Source organism: Quercus robur, chromosome 1, assembly GCF_932294415.1.
Source record: "Quercus robur chromosome 1, dhQueRobu3.1, whole genome shotgun sequence".
Lineage (NCBI taxonomy): Eukaryota > Viridiplantae > Streptophyta > Magnoliopsida > Fagales > Fagaceae > Quercus > Quercus robur.
The window spans coordinates 31,143,360-31,158,829 of NC_065534.1; positions in this window are offsets into that span (position 1 = coordinate 31,143,360).

Below are 15,470 nucleotides of genomic sequence, written 5' to 3' on the forward strand. Positions count from 1 at the left end.
AAAGGCTCCTCAATTTTGGCTGTCCGAGGACCAAAAGCTGTACAAGCACTCTTTTTCGAGGCCATATTTACTGTGCATCCATCTTGAAGTAATGGAGCAACTCGTAGAAGAGTTGCATGAAGGGATTTGTAGGAGCCATACAGGATGCAAATCCTTGTCTTACCGGGCCCTTACTTAGGGATATTGATGGTCCAATATGCAAAAAGAAGCACAAGAGTACATAAAAAAGTGTGACCAATGTCAAAATCCTCTGTCTAGCCCATGGTTTTTTACTCAGTGGGTTTAGACATTGTGGGGCCCTTCCCTAAAGCAGCAAGAAACAAGAGATGGCTTTTGGACAGCACTGATTACTTTACCAAATGGGTTGAAGCTGAGCCACTGGTAAACATTAGGGATATGGATGCCAAAAGGTTTGTGTGGAAGAACATTATCACTCAGTTTAGGATCCCTCATACCCTCATTTCGGACAACGAACTTCAGTTTGATAGCAAGGCTTTTAGAAGGTACTGTTGTGAATTGGGTATCACGAATAAGTATTCCACTCCAGCTTACCCCCAGAGGAATAGGCAAGCTGAGGCTATCAATAAGATTATCGTCAATGGACTCAAGATGAGATTGGATGATGCAAATGGCAAATGGGTGGACGAGCTTCCATATGTTCTCTGGACATATCGAACTACCCCTCGTAGGTCGACGAGGAAGACATCCTTTTCAATGACTTACAAAGCCGAGGCTGTGATTCCTCTAGAGACCGGATTCCCAATGCTGAGGACTAGCTTGTTCGCTCCAGATAACAATGACCACATACTAGAAAAGAGCCTAAATCTAATCGAGGAACGGAGAGAAAATGTCATGGTTCAATTAGCATACTATCAACAGAGGTTTAAATAAGGGTATGATTCAAATGTAAAGTTAAGACCATTGGCCCCTAGGGACTTGGTATTAAGAAAGGTTATGGGTATAGCAAAAAACCCAGCATTGGGGAAGTTAGAGCCCAATTAGGAAGGGTCATACCGTATCACTTCAGTAGCAGGCATAGGAGCATACTTCCTAGAAGATCTAGACGAAAAAGTTGTATCGCGATCTTGAAATGTAAATAACTGGTGAAGGTACTATTATTAATGAAGGGCAGCTCTGCCATGTTTTCATTTATGACATTGTGTGTTGCGTTAGTTACTAGCATAAATATTAAACAGAACCTTGGTCATGTCTGGCTCCTCGAACCACAAACCTTGGGTAAATTAATATTCCTAATTACTTGTTTGAATATTAAACAGAACCTTGGCTATGCCTGGCTCTTCGAACCACATACCTTAGGTAAATTAATATTATTGGCTATTTGCTTAAGTGTTAAACAGAACCTTGGTTATGCCTGGCTTCTCAGACCCCATGCCATAGGTAAATTAACACCCTCTATTACTTGTTTGAATATTAAACAAAACCTTGGTTATGCCTAGATCCTTGGACCACATACCTTGGGTAAATTAATATTCTTGGTTATTTGCTTAAGTGTTAAACAAAACCTTGGTTATGTTTGGCTCCTCAGACCACATGTCTTGGATAAATTAACACCCTCTATTACTTGTTTGAATATTAAACAGAATCTTGGCTATGCCTACCTCCCAAAACCACATACCTTGGGTTAATTAATATTATTGGTTATTTGCTTAAATGTTAAACAGAACCTTAGTTATGCCTGGCTCCTCCGACCACATGTCTTTAATAAATTAACAATTATTTATCCTTTTTCCTACTAAGTGTTTTGTTTATCTCTAAAGACTTAGACCTCTCTATTGATTACACAGTTTTCAGTACCAGCACATAGTCATTTTTTCTCACCATTTACATAGGTTTAATTTATTTCAGCTAACAACATATTATTGCAACTCGCTTTTGTTAAAGTGTGGGTGTTCATCCTTGGAAGCACCATCAATCTAAAAGTCTCAGCAAAGGGCAAAACAATGATTAAAGCCAACCAGAGATAAATATTACAAGAAAAATAAAGACTCATAAAGAAAAAGTTGACATCTTTTCATTGAACAAAAGAGAAGTACATTATGAACAAGGGCGAACTACCATAACAAAAGAAAATTACATACAAAGGAAAATTACATACAAAGAAAAAGAAAAAGAAAAAGAAAATATAACAATAAGTAAAAGGAAAAGATCCTAAAGCTATGCCTTGGCTAGAAGAGGGTCATCTTTGCAACTTGGCTGGGAGACAAGAGGATTGGTAGCCTTGGGATTAGCTTCCTTGGATTGAGGATTAGCCTCCTTTGCCATGGGAACAGCATCCTTGGCCTTAGAAGCGACATCCTTGAGCTTGAAGGTAGCTTCTGGACCCTTGACCTCTGGCAAGGGCTTAACCTCCTTGCCCTTGCCTTTATCCTCTGGCTAAGAACCACCCTGGCCAGCCCTCTTTCCCTTAGCTACCTCAGTCCCCTAATCTTGGTCACTAGCCTTGCCAGGCCCTTTGGAGACCTCAACAAGAGGAAGAGAGGCATGTGTGATGGAGGGCTGCTTAGAAGAGGTTGGTGCATAGGCAACGGGAGGAAGGAGTATAGTTGAAACTTCTCGGATGTCTATGGGGTAATAAATGTTCTCAGCCTTCCTCCACTCGGAAGTAGTAAGGACACCTACCAGGTTGAGTGCCTCTGCCCACACCTCCTAGCAGTAGTCCCTACAGACCTCTACCAGCTCCTCCGCTGAACGAACCTCAGTTTTCATCACCCCACGATTATAGGATGCCTGCTTCAAAACCTCTGCAGCTTCCTTGGCTGTCTGAGAAGCCTCCTTGGCCTTCTCTGAATTTGCCTTTAGCTCCAAGATCTGTTTTTTGGCCATGGCTAGCTCTATTTCAACATAGTGAAGCCTTTTGCGCTGCTCCTCAACTTGGTCCTAGGCATTCTTTAGGCTAGCCTTAGCGCTCTTTCGCTCCATCTCATCAGCTGTCAACTTCGCTGTGAGCTCCTTATTCTTTTGCTCAGCAACTTCCAGGGCCTTATCAGTCTCGGTGTAAAGGTTGGCCTCGACCCTAGCCTAGTTTTGGGCGTCCTTCACCCATTCCTCAGTCGTGAACACCCCCTAGATGGCCTGTACAGAAACGAGAGATGAGCACGTTATTAAAAAAAATTAAAAAAAAGGGTGGAAGACAACCTAACATTATGTCAGTAAGGCATGCCGAGGAACTTACCAGGGCTAGATCTCTCTTTAGGGACAGAAAGAGGTCTGGCTGCCTCATGTTCTTCAAAGCAGCCATATCCTTCAGTAAGAGGAAGGGCTGCTCCAAGGCCTCGACTTGTGGGAGTGCCCTTTTTAGAACTCCCTGATGGTGGAGTTCCAAAGAATGGTCGCCCCGTCTATCTCTAGCAGAAGGTCCCATACAGGGTTTTGGTGGCGCACCTCAGCCACATGCTGGTCCTCCCTACTCTCAATCGAGGAGGCCCACCCTTGGCCCTTGGCAGTCTTTTACTGCTTCGGCTCCTTTTGGCGGACCAACTCCCCCTCCTCAGCTACCCCTTTCTCCTTCTTTTTCTTCTTTAAGTTGGGCATGGGGAGCAAGTCAACTACAGGAGGAGGAGGGGGGAAGAGCAGGAAGAGATTGGGACCTTAAGGTGTCCTTCTGCGCTGGCCCTTTAGCCCTATCCACAAGAAGCTCCTTTAGGCCTTTCTTACTATTTAGGGCCATTTCTTCTTCCTCCTCTAAATTGTTGTCCACGCGGGCAACTATGAACTTGGGGGAACGAATGACGGAGGACCTATCAAGCTTACCCTTTGAGTCTGAGACCTAAATTACAAGCTCTTCTTGCTCCTCTTCTTCTTCCTTGAGACGAAATTGGTCTATATCTGCCTCGAGTGATAGCTACAATGAAGCTATCTCTTCTCTTAAGACTGCACCTTTGCGGGGAGAGCAACGAAGGGGCAACTCAACTAGCACGATATCTTCTCAGGCTAGAAAACTAGGCACCAAGACATCTATCCAAGCTAGCCGAGGATCACCTGCTCTTATCAAGTGGCCCACGTCCTAAAACTTGTCCGACAAGGGCTCAAAGTTGAGGATCAGGTGGACAGCTCTCAATTTCCTGTCTTCATTCACAAAGACTTCGAATCTCAGCACCTTGTTAAGGTCCGAGACGTTGACGAGGTTAAGGTTAGGCTACGTGTCTTTTATCTGCACAAACATTCGAGAAGCAAAACCACGGTTAGAATAATGAAGCCATCCATCAGAAATAAACAGAGTGCTAAAGGAAAGGAGAAAGTAGCAAAACTACAAAGCTAATGCCTATGTTAAAAAAAATATATATATAAAAAAAAAGACCTAAACCTAGGGTACCCCACCTGGCTCTCCCTCCTGGACTGGGTAGTGAAGACCGTCGTGCCATTCACCCGAGACTATCAAAAAGTCATCCTTCATGCCCTTGTTCGATTTAGGGAGGAACAAGACGAGTTTGACAACAGAGGATCTAGACTTAAGGTAATACCCTGAGTCTGTAAGCAAGTGGCACTCGTACATCTAAACAACGTCGTGCCAAGTAAGGTTTAGCCCCATTTGCTCAATGAGAGTGTCCACACTACCCAAGACCCTAAACAAGTTAGGCGTGCATTGATGGAGGCATAGCCAATGGGCAATCAGATAGTCCCTAGTTACTCTACCCATGGAAAGCATCATTCCCCCTTCTATGAAGACAATCATGGGAATGACAACCTCCCTTTCTTCTCTGTGGGTAAGCCACTGACCCAGAGCACAGTACCACAGAAAAACTCCCTGAGGAATGTGGTACCTAGCCCTAAATCACCTAGCCCTAAATCCCTTCATACCAACAGGAGAATCTACAAGGTAAGCAAATCTACCCATCTAAGCAAACTAAAGGGAAGTAAATGAAATGTTTTTGAAAAAGGAGCAAAGAGTAGAAAGCCGAGGAGACCGGCCAAGAATAAAAGAGCCTAGGAACATGAAAACTTACAAAAATAAGGACAAGGGTTACTTCAAGGGCTTCTCGAAGGTCTGAAGATTTTGGAAGTCTTGAGAGTTTGGGAAGTCTTGGGAGTTCGAAGATTTGTAAAGTAGGAGAAAATGAACCCCCTAGGCACCTTATATAAGGGGCAAAATTGGGTGGGAGTTATCCTGCCCAAAATTTGAGGAGAAACGCCAGCCGTAGGATCTCCATCTCACCGTAGGATGTGAGGAACAAAGCACCACCTAGAGCATTTATTGAGACGTTGCGGACTCCGAAGCACCAGAATAGTTATGAGACACGCAAAGTGACACTTTCACGTGTGGAAATAAAAAAAATAAAAAAAAAAACATGCGAAATTAATACTCCAAGGTCAAAATCCCATTTTTCTCTTCGGATAAGAGGAAAAAACCGGAGTTTTGAGGGACTATTGTGGGGCACAAGAAGTTAAATAAGGTACTTATGCCACGTGTTGCATCCATGACCAAGGAGTCCATTATTGTGCCGAGGAGGCCACACACTCGGACAGTAAGGCCACATTAGTGGCACGTTACCAGAGGAGGTCATACTGTAAAGAAAGAACTTCGGTGAGGGGGTTAACCTTGACATGACCAAAGGGATGGTGGCTACCACCACATTTAATGCATCCCACCAAACCTCCTAGCTGCATTTATGTGGAGAAGACTCCTAAACAATGCTGCCTTAGTTGCCCCAACTTACAAAGGGCTTGGGAAGGTGTTTGATGGGATAAGTACTCAAGTAGTGGCCTAGATGGTATGGAGGCCCAAGATCATCTAAAATGAGCTATATAATATAAGAGACTCTCCAGGGAGAGGGGATCGGAAAATTTTGTAGAGAACACATTGTAGCAACAAGAGCTAAAATTGTATCCAAGTCTAAAAGAACTAAATTCAAGAATCATTCTCCTCGGACTTTTCCAAGGAAGGATTTCCTTGCTAAAAACATGTCTTTCTTTGTTGTCTTAATATCCCTGATCCATTGTGCACGCTGCCTAATTCATTGAGGCTAGTTGTTAAGCCCACTTTTTACAAATTCATTGTGTGGGGCTCTTTGGGCCTTAACCCATTCATCATTTGGGCTTAAGAGCCTAAAACCAGTCCTTACACCATGTATATATATATATTTTTTACTTTTCTCCCAAAAGGTATAATTTAAAATAGGGTAAATTATAGTGACCAACCCTGAGGTTTGGGTAATACCAAGCACATCCATATGTTTTTAAAAATGACCAATTTGGTCCTAAAACACTAACATCATGTAATGCCATTTCTTCACTCTCACCCAAACAATTTTCTAGTTCATTTATATTCCCCGTTTCTTCATTTTCTCTCTTGTTTTCCCAAAAGAACCAGAACATAAACACCTCTCTCACTCACTCTCAAGCTCAAACCAGTATTCCAAGGATATATATGTCCATGTATTTAAGAAACATTCAAAAACAAGTCTCACTAAACTTGTATTCATTTTCCAAAACCATACATAGTCTCATTTAGGGGGAAAATGTTACAGAGAAAGAGAGAGAGAGAGAGAGAGAGAGAGCTTATGGCGTGAAAACTGAAGGGAAAAAGTGAAGAAAAGTAAAATTAAAAAAAAAAATGTTTTAATAGATGGTGGACAAACAGAGTTAGTGTTTAAGGACCAAATTGATCTTTTTGAAAACTTTTAAATATACTTAATATTACCCCAAACCTGAGAGTTGGTTACTATAATTTACTCGGACATTCTGGCATTTTACCCTTAATTTTTAAAAAATTTGGCAATATGCCCTTATTTTCAAACTATATAGGGGCGTGCCCCTATTTCGATACTCAATTACCTTAAAATCGAGTTTCAATTAAATACTCGATTTTGTAGAAAATCGAGTTATGCCTGATCAAACTTAAAAAAAAAAAAAAAAAAAAAAAAAAAAAAAAAAAAAAAAATGCATTGAACTCGAGTTCTAGGAAATCGAGTTCCATGCAAAAAAAATTTTAGTGTGATCGCCCCATACAAGGTTCAAGGAGCCCTATAGTGGCGTTTTTAAGCCCTATAGCAGCGTTTTTCTGCAAATTTTTTTTTAATAAGTGTGATTACCCCATACCAGGTTCATGGAGCCCTATAATGGCGTTTTTAAGCCCTGTAGCGGCGTTTATGCAAAATTTTTTTTAATAAGTTGATTACCCCATACCAAGTTCGGGGAGCCCTATAGTGGCGTTTTTAAGCTCTATAGCGGCGTTTTCCTACAATTTTTTTTTCCCTAAGTGTGATTGTCCAATGGCAGGTTGAGGGAGCCCTATAGTGGCGTTTTTTTAGCCCTATAGTGACGTTTTATAGCCCTATAGTGACGTTTTAAAGCCCTATAGCGGCGTTTTCTTGCAAAAAAATTTTCTAAGTGTGATTGTCCCATGGCAGGTTGAGGGAGCCCTATAGTGGCGTTTTTTAGCCCTATAGTGGTGTTTTTGAACTCGATCTCCCTAAATTCGAGTTCTATGCTTTTTTTTTTTTTTTTTTTTTTAAGTTTGATCAGACATAACTCGATTTTAAGATAATTGAGTTTCAAAATAGGAACACACACCTATATAGTTTGCAAACAGAGACATGTTGCCAAATTTTTTGCCAAATAGGGGCAAAAGGCTAGATTCTCCTAATTTACCCTTTAAATTAAAATATATCAATCATGTTGGAGAAGAACGCGGGATAAGTTTTTAAAGTGCCAGATATTGTTGGCATTCTATGGTATCATCTTTTTGGCTGAATGCATTCTAGTGTCATCCATTTGAAGCATACACTTTTGTCACTTTGTACGACCCCAAAATAGAGAAAAGAAACAAAAACAAATAACCACCACACAATATGTCCCGTGACTTCCGTCGGCTAACAGAACAGGAGTGAATCTAGACATAGCTTTGACAGGAGGGGGTCCATCTATCTGCTGGGCCCACCAACATCATCCTCGGGGGGTCTTATTTAGCATTATACAGGAGACAGTTTTCAAGTCAAATGTGGCAGAAATTTTAAGGACGACTTTTCCCTCAGAAGAACCTAAACTTTTATCATTCTATTTTATGAACCCTTATTATATGAATTTGCCTCAACATGGTCAACCTATGTGACGCCATTGATGACCTTGTCTCTGTTGCTTGGGAACCAAGCCTCTCTTTCTCTCTGTTGCTTATATACCTTGAGGACCAAGTATTTTGATTAGTCTTAATTAGCTCTCTTAATTTGGCCATATTTTAATGTATTTGCTTTAGTTTGCTCACATTCTACACTTTTGTATATTGCTCTCCTTTTGATTTCTTTGTTCCTTCTCCTGAATCAGCTGATTCAACCTAGCACCTACCCAAAAATTAATATAATTTAAGGCTTAGTCCATATCACAAAACTGCCTTGGATTGGACTATTATGCCTTCTCTTTTTTTCTTACTTTTCTTTTGGTTTTCCTTGACTATGTAATTGGTCAACATGTATGGATATCGTTGCCTTTTGTTTTATGAAGCTAGAAATTGTAAACCTAATTCTCTTTCATTGAATCAAACTTCTAAACATGGGTTGCCAATGTAAACACCTCTCCTACTTGATGTGACACACAAGCTATTTTTTTGTGGGTGTGGGGGTCCTTATCAGAGATTCTGAAGGCAGGGTCGTGGGTGCGTGTAGCAAGAAAATTCAGGCCCCACTAGGGGCAGTGGAGGTGGAGGCTAAAGCAGTTGAATTCAGACTGCAGTTCGCAAAAATTACATTCTTATATTATTCTATAAGTAATTTTGGTGACACAACTATTTACACGACGTGGCGAGCATGGCATCTATTTGCGGAACCTCTAAAAGATTCTCTAAAAAATTAAAATTAAAAAACCTTTATAAGAGCTATCCTTGTGGGTTAAAGTGATAATCCAATGATAATGACATTTTTTGTAGTTCAAATCTTAACCCCCCTTCCCAACTAATAAACTCTTTTCACCAAACGAGAAACCTAAGACTAAATCAAATTAATAAAAAAGAAACAACTTAATGTCTATGTCTTATACCAAAAAGCAATCATCACTAAATAACGTTATAAGTAAAATCTCATAATATCTTTAAAAAAAAGAGTCACGTCTAACCCAAAATAGACCTCTTTAAAAGTAAGCTGTTAATGTATGTTTTCACTTCAAAATAAATATTGAAAATCGTATTTACAATTATGCATTTAATCTTTATTTTTATATATTATGGTATCACAATCATATCAATATTATGTTTTTCATAAACCTATGTTGATTGAGAAATTATTTAGCATAATCAAAAATCAAATAAATTATTAATTTTTATTTATAACTAAAAATAACATATATTATGGTATCACTGTCACATTAATATTATGGTGTTCGTAAATTTATGTTGAACACTATTCGAGAATATTAACATAAATTATGGTATCACCATAATATTAATGTGAACACTATTCGAGAAATTATTTAGCGTAATATAAAATCACATATATAATTAATTGTTGATCAAGCGCGATTTTTGCACCAATAATATTAATTAAAAAAAATTACAAATCAATGTTGACATATTATGTTAATTTTACTATAAATACAGGTAACTATAAATTTGATTCATTTATTTAATTTTTCTCTTTAATAATGTTACAATACTCAATAATTTTTCATTAGATCATTATCTTCACCATGGATCAAGTTACAATTTTATATATATTTTGACCAAGATTTTCAAATATCAAGATGATTAGAGACTAAAGTGTAGTGGATTCCAAGAAAATAATTAATTTAGTCAGCATATAAAAAAAAAATCATAAAAATACGCATTAATTTGTTTTTTAATTGCACACCACGTGGTAACGATGGCATGCACCCTGAACAATTGGTTTTGGGTGAGGAGAAAATGGATCACAGATTCACAAATACTAAAATAATTGAAATGAGCTGTATGTGGGCATCTAAAAGTACCAAATTAAGGAACAAAGTTTAGACAATACAACATGACCATACATCTTGACGTTTGTGTTGCACTTATTTGGATCATTATTTATATCATATGCGACTTTTTTTTTTTTTTGAGAATCAAATATCATATGCGACTTGATTAAAGAGTAAACAACTTAAATAAATAAATACTTGATTAAAGAGTAAACAAAATAAATAAATACTTGATACAGGTTTGCGTGATGTAATCACCAATTAGTGGTTCATAAAATAATAATTATAATAATGATCCATAAGTGTGAAACTGGAAATAGTGATCATTAATTAACTTAGAGGTGGGGCAGCGGGCAGGTAGACTATTGGATAATTTATTTCCGGTTGTTTTTTTTATTAACAATTCAACACTAATTTTTTCTAGAAACAATTTCGTGGTTGACAATGATCCATAAGTGTGAAACTGGAAATAGTGATCATTAATTAACTTAGAGGGGGGGCAGGTAGACTATTGGATAATTTATTTCCGGTTGTTTTTTTATTAACAATTCAACACTAATTTCTTCTAGAAACAATTTCGTGGTTGACACTATTCTGTAATTAATTTCTTCTAGAAATAATGTTGTGGTTCAATATTTAAATCACAGGTCAACTGTGAAGCTATTATAATCGAGAGAGACTCCCTTAATTGCATTCAATTTCAGGTTTTAAGAAGCAAATTCTTGCAAGACTCATTGGAGAATTAGAAACATCATAGCAGATTTAAATTAATACAACTGGCAGCTCTATCTCCTATCCTTTCCTTCCAATATGGGTCGCTAGAGGAGTAAATATGGCGGCCCATACCATCTATGAGATATTTTTCATTCACAAAACTTGGGTTCTTTTGAGTAAATAGCCCAAACAAATAATAGTTTTGTTCAAGAAATCTACCGGTAAATAATTCTATCACCTTCGGCTTTACGTAAATACTTGTGGACATCTTTTGTAAAGTATTTTTTTCACAAAAGCCTTTTTTGTAAATATTTTCCTGCTTTAAAGACCCAATTTCTAAATTGTTAGTAATTACTACAAATAATATTGTTAGATAAAAACATATAAGTACAACTTGACACATCGTCATAAATAAGGACAACTAAATGAAGTCACAATCTCGACATCTCCTTATATTCCTCAATGAAAATCTATCAATATCAACTATTGAGCACTCGAGCAAAGAGCTAAACTATAAAGGAGGGGTCTCAAGTAGGGGATTCACAAGCACTCCCTCAAGTAGATTGAACCATAACCTAACCTCAATCTTATCAAAGACACAAAATGCCATCGATTTTAAGTGAGAGAATATAATCATCCTTAAGTTGAACCAACGTCCCGACATCACATATGAGAGTTTGAGCTCGTAATCACCTACACTATACCAATACCCTAATCATTGGCCATAACTCTAGATGTTACACGACAAGAAGAAATTGATAATTTAGTTATAAAGTGATCTAATTACTGATGGAGGAGAATTGGGGGGAGAGGTAAAAGCGAAGCAAAAGCTAAGCCAAATTGGGCTACAAGAGTTGAGGAACTAGTGTCCCTCACTTGTCCTACGATTTTGCTGTCTACATTGACATGCTCAAAGTCAAAACATTTGATGCCATGCCAACACCCTGGTGACCTTAATTGGCTTGTGAGTTGTGACCCAAGCCTCTTTTTACTCTCTTTCATCTTTTAAACTAAATTTTTTTTCTATTGGATTTATTTTTGATAGATTCGAATCCGAACCTAAAAGCTAAATCCTGTAAAGATAAAGGTTCTTTTATTCATTAAGATCAAAATCATACTTAAACCACTTTGAATAAAGAAAGAATTACGACCCGCACTAGTTACGGAGAATTTCGTAATAAAATAAATAAAATAAAATAAAAAACTAATAGTAGAGTAAAGGGGTGAATTCGGAATTGAAAACATTCATATGGGGAAGAGAAAGATAACATGAACTAATCATCTCTTTTAAATAAATAAATAACTTATTAAACTAGTTGGGGATTTTTTTTTTTTTTTTAATTCCATCAAATCTTTTGGGAAGATCATCAAATCTTTACAAGATTATCAAATCTTTACCCATGTACACTAGCCTAATTTAAGTGTATATGTATGTAAAATTCCCTCCTAAAGACTTAAACTCTAACCCTAATATCTCACACCCTACAAGTACTTATACTTATAAAATGACCATCGTACCAAGTATGCGCGATGGTAATATTATTTTCTCTTGAAATAAGCAAAATATAAGTGTGCATGTGATTTGGTTTTTTTTTTTTCTCAAAAAAAAAATATTTGTTAATTTATTTAGCTTATTTGTTTGTGTATTGTTCTTTAAAGCTCTTCTTTTTCATTTCTTATTTAATTAATATAACTATATTTTTTCAACTCATAAATAAATAGTGTCCTATTAACGAGTGTTTAAATATAGTAGCTAAAATCAAGTTTTTTTATTATAACCTTTTTTATTATTGATAAATAGTTATTATAATTTCTCTCTTTTATAAACATCTCTATTTGTGCACGTTAACTTACAATTCTCTAAGTGTTTAGCTAAGAACAATTCAGAGAAAGAAAGAAAGAAAAAACAAGTGATTAGCTAAGGACTTGCCATCTTCCAACAAAATTGTAATATGTTGCCGTCTACCCTCTCATAAACTTCCCCCTTCAATATAAATAGAAATTAATTCCAAATCTTTGACTATAACAAGTATTTGTAGAGGAACAAAAACATTTTTTTTATAAGCCATGTTAGCTTAATGGGGTAAATTTAGAATAATTATTAATAAATTATTTAAAAAAAAAATTGTATACTACTTTTATGGAAACTTAAAAAAGTGGTCAAAATATTAATTTTTTTTCTTTTTTTATAAATATTTTCTTAAAATAATTTACTAACAAATATCTTTAAGCATTCCTTAACTTTCTCTTCTCATTGGAGTCTCGTCATTGAGTTTTGTACGCATTCCTTAGGTATTCTTTAACTTTTCCCTTCTCTTGTATTAAACAAAAAGGTCAAAAAGCCATGTGCAATAAAGGATGCAAGCACAATCACGGCTTTATATATATATATATATATATATATATATATATATATATTAAACGAACACGGCTTTAAAACTTGGAAACGTATATAATAACTTCACAAGAATATTATTTGAATAAAAACAAATTGATATTTCAAATGATGTTGTTTCTTTCTTTCTTTCTGATTCGTTATTTGAAATGAATAATTGGTAATCAATCATTTTTCTAGAATCTTGTAATTTAATAATGAGTCATGCTATTGCTAGCTGGGGTAAATTAGAGTTTCCGGGTCCTGATTGGACCTCGTGCACCAACATATTCTTGCAACAATTCGCTGAATGAGATCAGACCCAAAATCAAAAGTGAACACATATGATATGACATGGGAAAGCTAATCATAAACTAAACTAACGCAACATATACTTTTTTGCAAATAAAAATCCACCACCAAACAAAACACCATTTCATTTTCTTCTTTTTTTTTCTTTTTTCTTTTTTCTTTTTTTAAGGGAAAGCAAAACACCATTTCTGCTTTTAGCTTTGTCCTCAATTTCAAAGCAAGTCATGATTTGTTGGTTAAAAATTTTCAAATAGTTGATGAATGCTCCCCCACTAGTTGTAATACATTCAACACTACCGATGGCTCACAGTTTTGGCTTTAATAATACCACCGCGGGTGTGGCATGGTGCCCATGATAATAGCCTTATTAAAGTTCTAGTAATACACAGTATTACATAACTGTTACCTCAACTGAGTCGATAAATTCACACCAAAACCTTTATTCAATGAAAAAAAAGTTTTGGCGTAAATAATAGTCATATATTTTCAGTGATACTATACTATTTCGATTTTTGAATGTCTATATATATATATATATATATATATATATAACTCATCTTTCTCATCAGTGATGATATAAAAGAAAAGTTTTTTTTTTCTTTTTCAAAACAATTCGATCTCCTCGTATATTTCAAGTCACCAATTTATTTCTAGAATTCCCATTTGCTTAGCAACCTCCACAGTCCACTCCAGCAAAGTTAGCTATGTTATGTAGTATAGTAGTTGTGGAATAGACTAGTAATTACAGGCCTAGATTTTTTTTTTTCTTTTGGTGGAGGAACGCAGGCCTAGATCTATAATAAATTGAAGCTTGTATAGTTAAAATTCTGACGCTTAATCTCATGGAAGCACTAGACCAAAGCGAGCAGACAATATCATTAATGTGTTGTCACCTAAGTTTAGCTCACTAGACATCATCTGAAACATAGTATATTCAAACTTCATATACGTTTATTTGAGGATCAATGCTAAGAACAGTAACTGTCATGCCTCGAACCCAATTATAAAGATAGGCACGTGACAACAGCCGCACGCTTATAAAGAAAGCACCCTACAAGTATACAAGGCCTTCTTAGTAACTAAAATTTATCCTCAAAAATTATATTAAATAAATAAATAATACCTCAACAATTTCTTTATGAATAAATCTCCAATAATTCAAAAGGATCAAAATTCAAACCTCGTGTACATAATGCCAATTGACCAAAAGATATAAGACCATTTCAAGACCATCTAATCCGAAAATCACTAAGCTTCTTTCATGCTCACAACATAACAGCAAAACTCTCAAAACTTGCTATTCTTCACAATCTGAAACTGGAGGGAAAAAAATGGGGGTGACTTGACAACTCAATAAGTAACCAAAGTCCTAATAAGCTCTATCAAACAATAGATCTGTAAAGTATAAGATGTAATATGTGTTTTCAAAAGTGATAATATACTATGTGTTTTCAAATTAACTGAAGAAGTTTCATAGTCTTAAAATAATAAGTTGCACATAGATCACATACTTTAATCTTACAAATATAACATAAATGATTTAGAAAATAGTCAGTTTTTCATATATCAAAAGCTATAAGCAGTTTTAGTGACTCAAAATAGTTCAAATATTCAAACGTAATTCATATTCTTAACAATCATATGACTATGGTCACGCTATATCTCTGTGACTGGGTATCAGAGTACCAATGAATAACCTCCATTGGCTGGGTATCAGAGTACCAATGAATAACCCCCATTGGTTTGGGTATCAGAGTCAAAACATAGTCAAATTGTCTAAAATCATATATATACCAAATCATAGTTCAAACAAAAATATATTTTATTCAAATACATATATATAATTATATATTCAATAATCAAATATATTTGTGATAATTCTTTATTCTTTACTTTAAATCAATGTAGCTAAAACAATTAAAATAAAATTTAACAACTATAAACAATTTTCAGTAGTTAAAATACGCAAAATAAAACCAATTAGATTAAGGTTACTTACGTCAATCCAAAGCCTATTCAAAATCCTTGCAGTTTCCCAAGACCAATCCAGTGTAAACCTTTTAGCAAACTAAATAAGAATTTTCTCCAAACAAGTTTGTCACTTAGATCCTTGGACCTCAAATCTCAATGCCATCCAACACCACAAAGACAACAAAGCAAAGATGCTTTACACGTGAATAGACTAAATCCT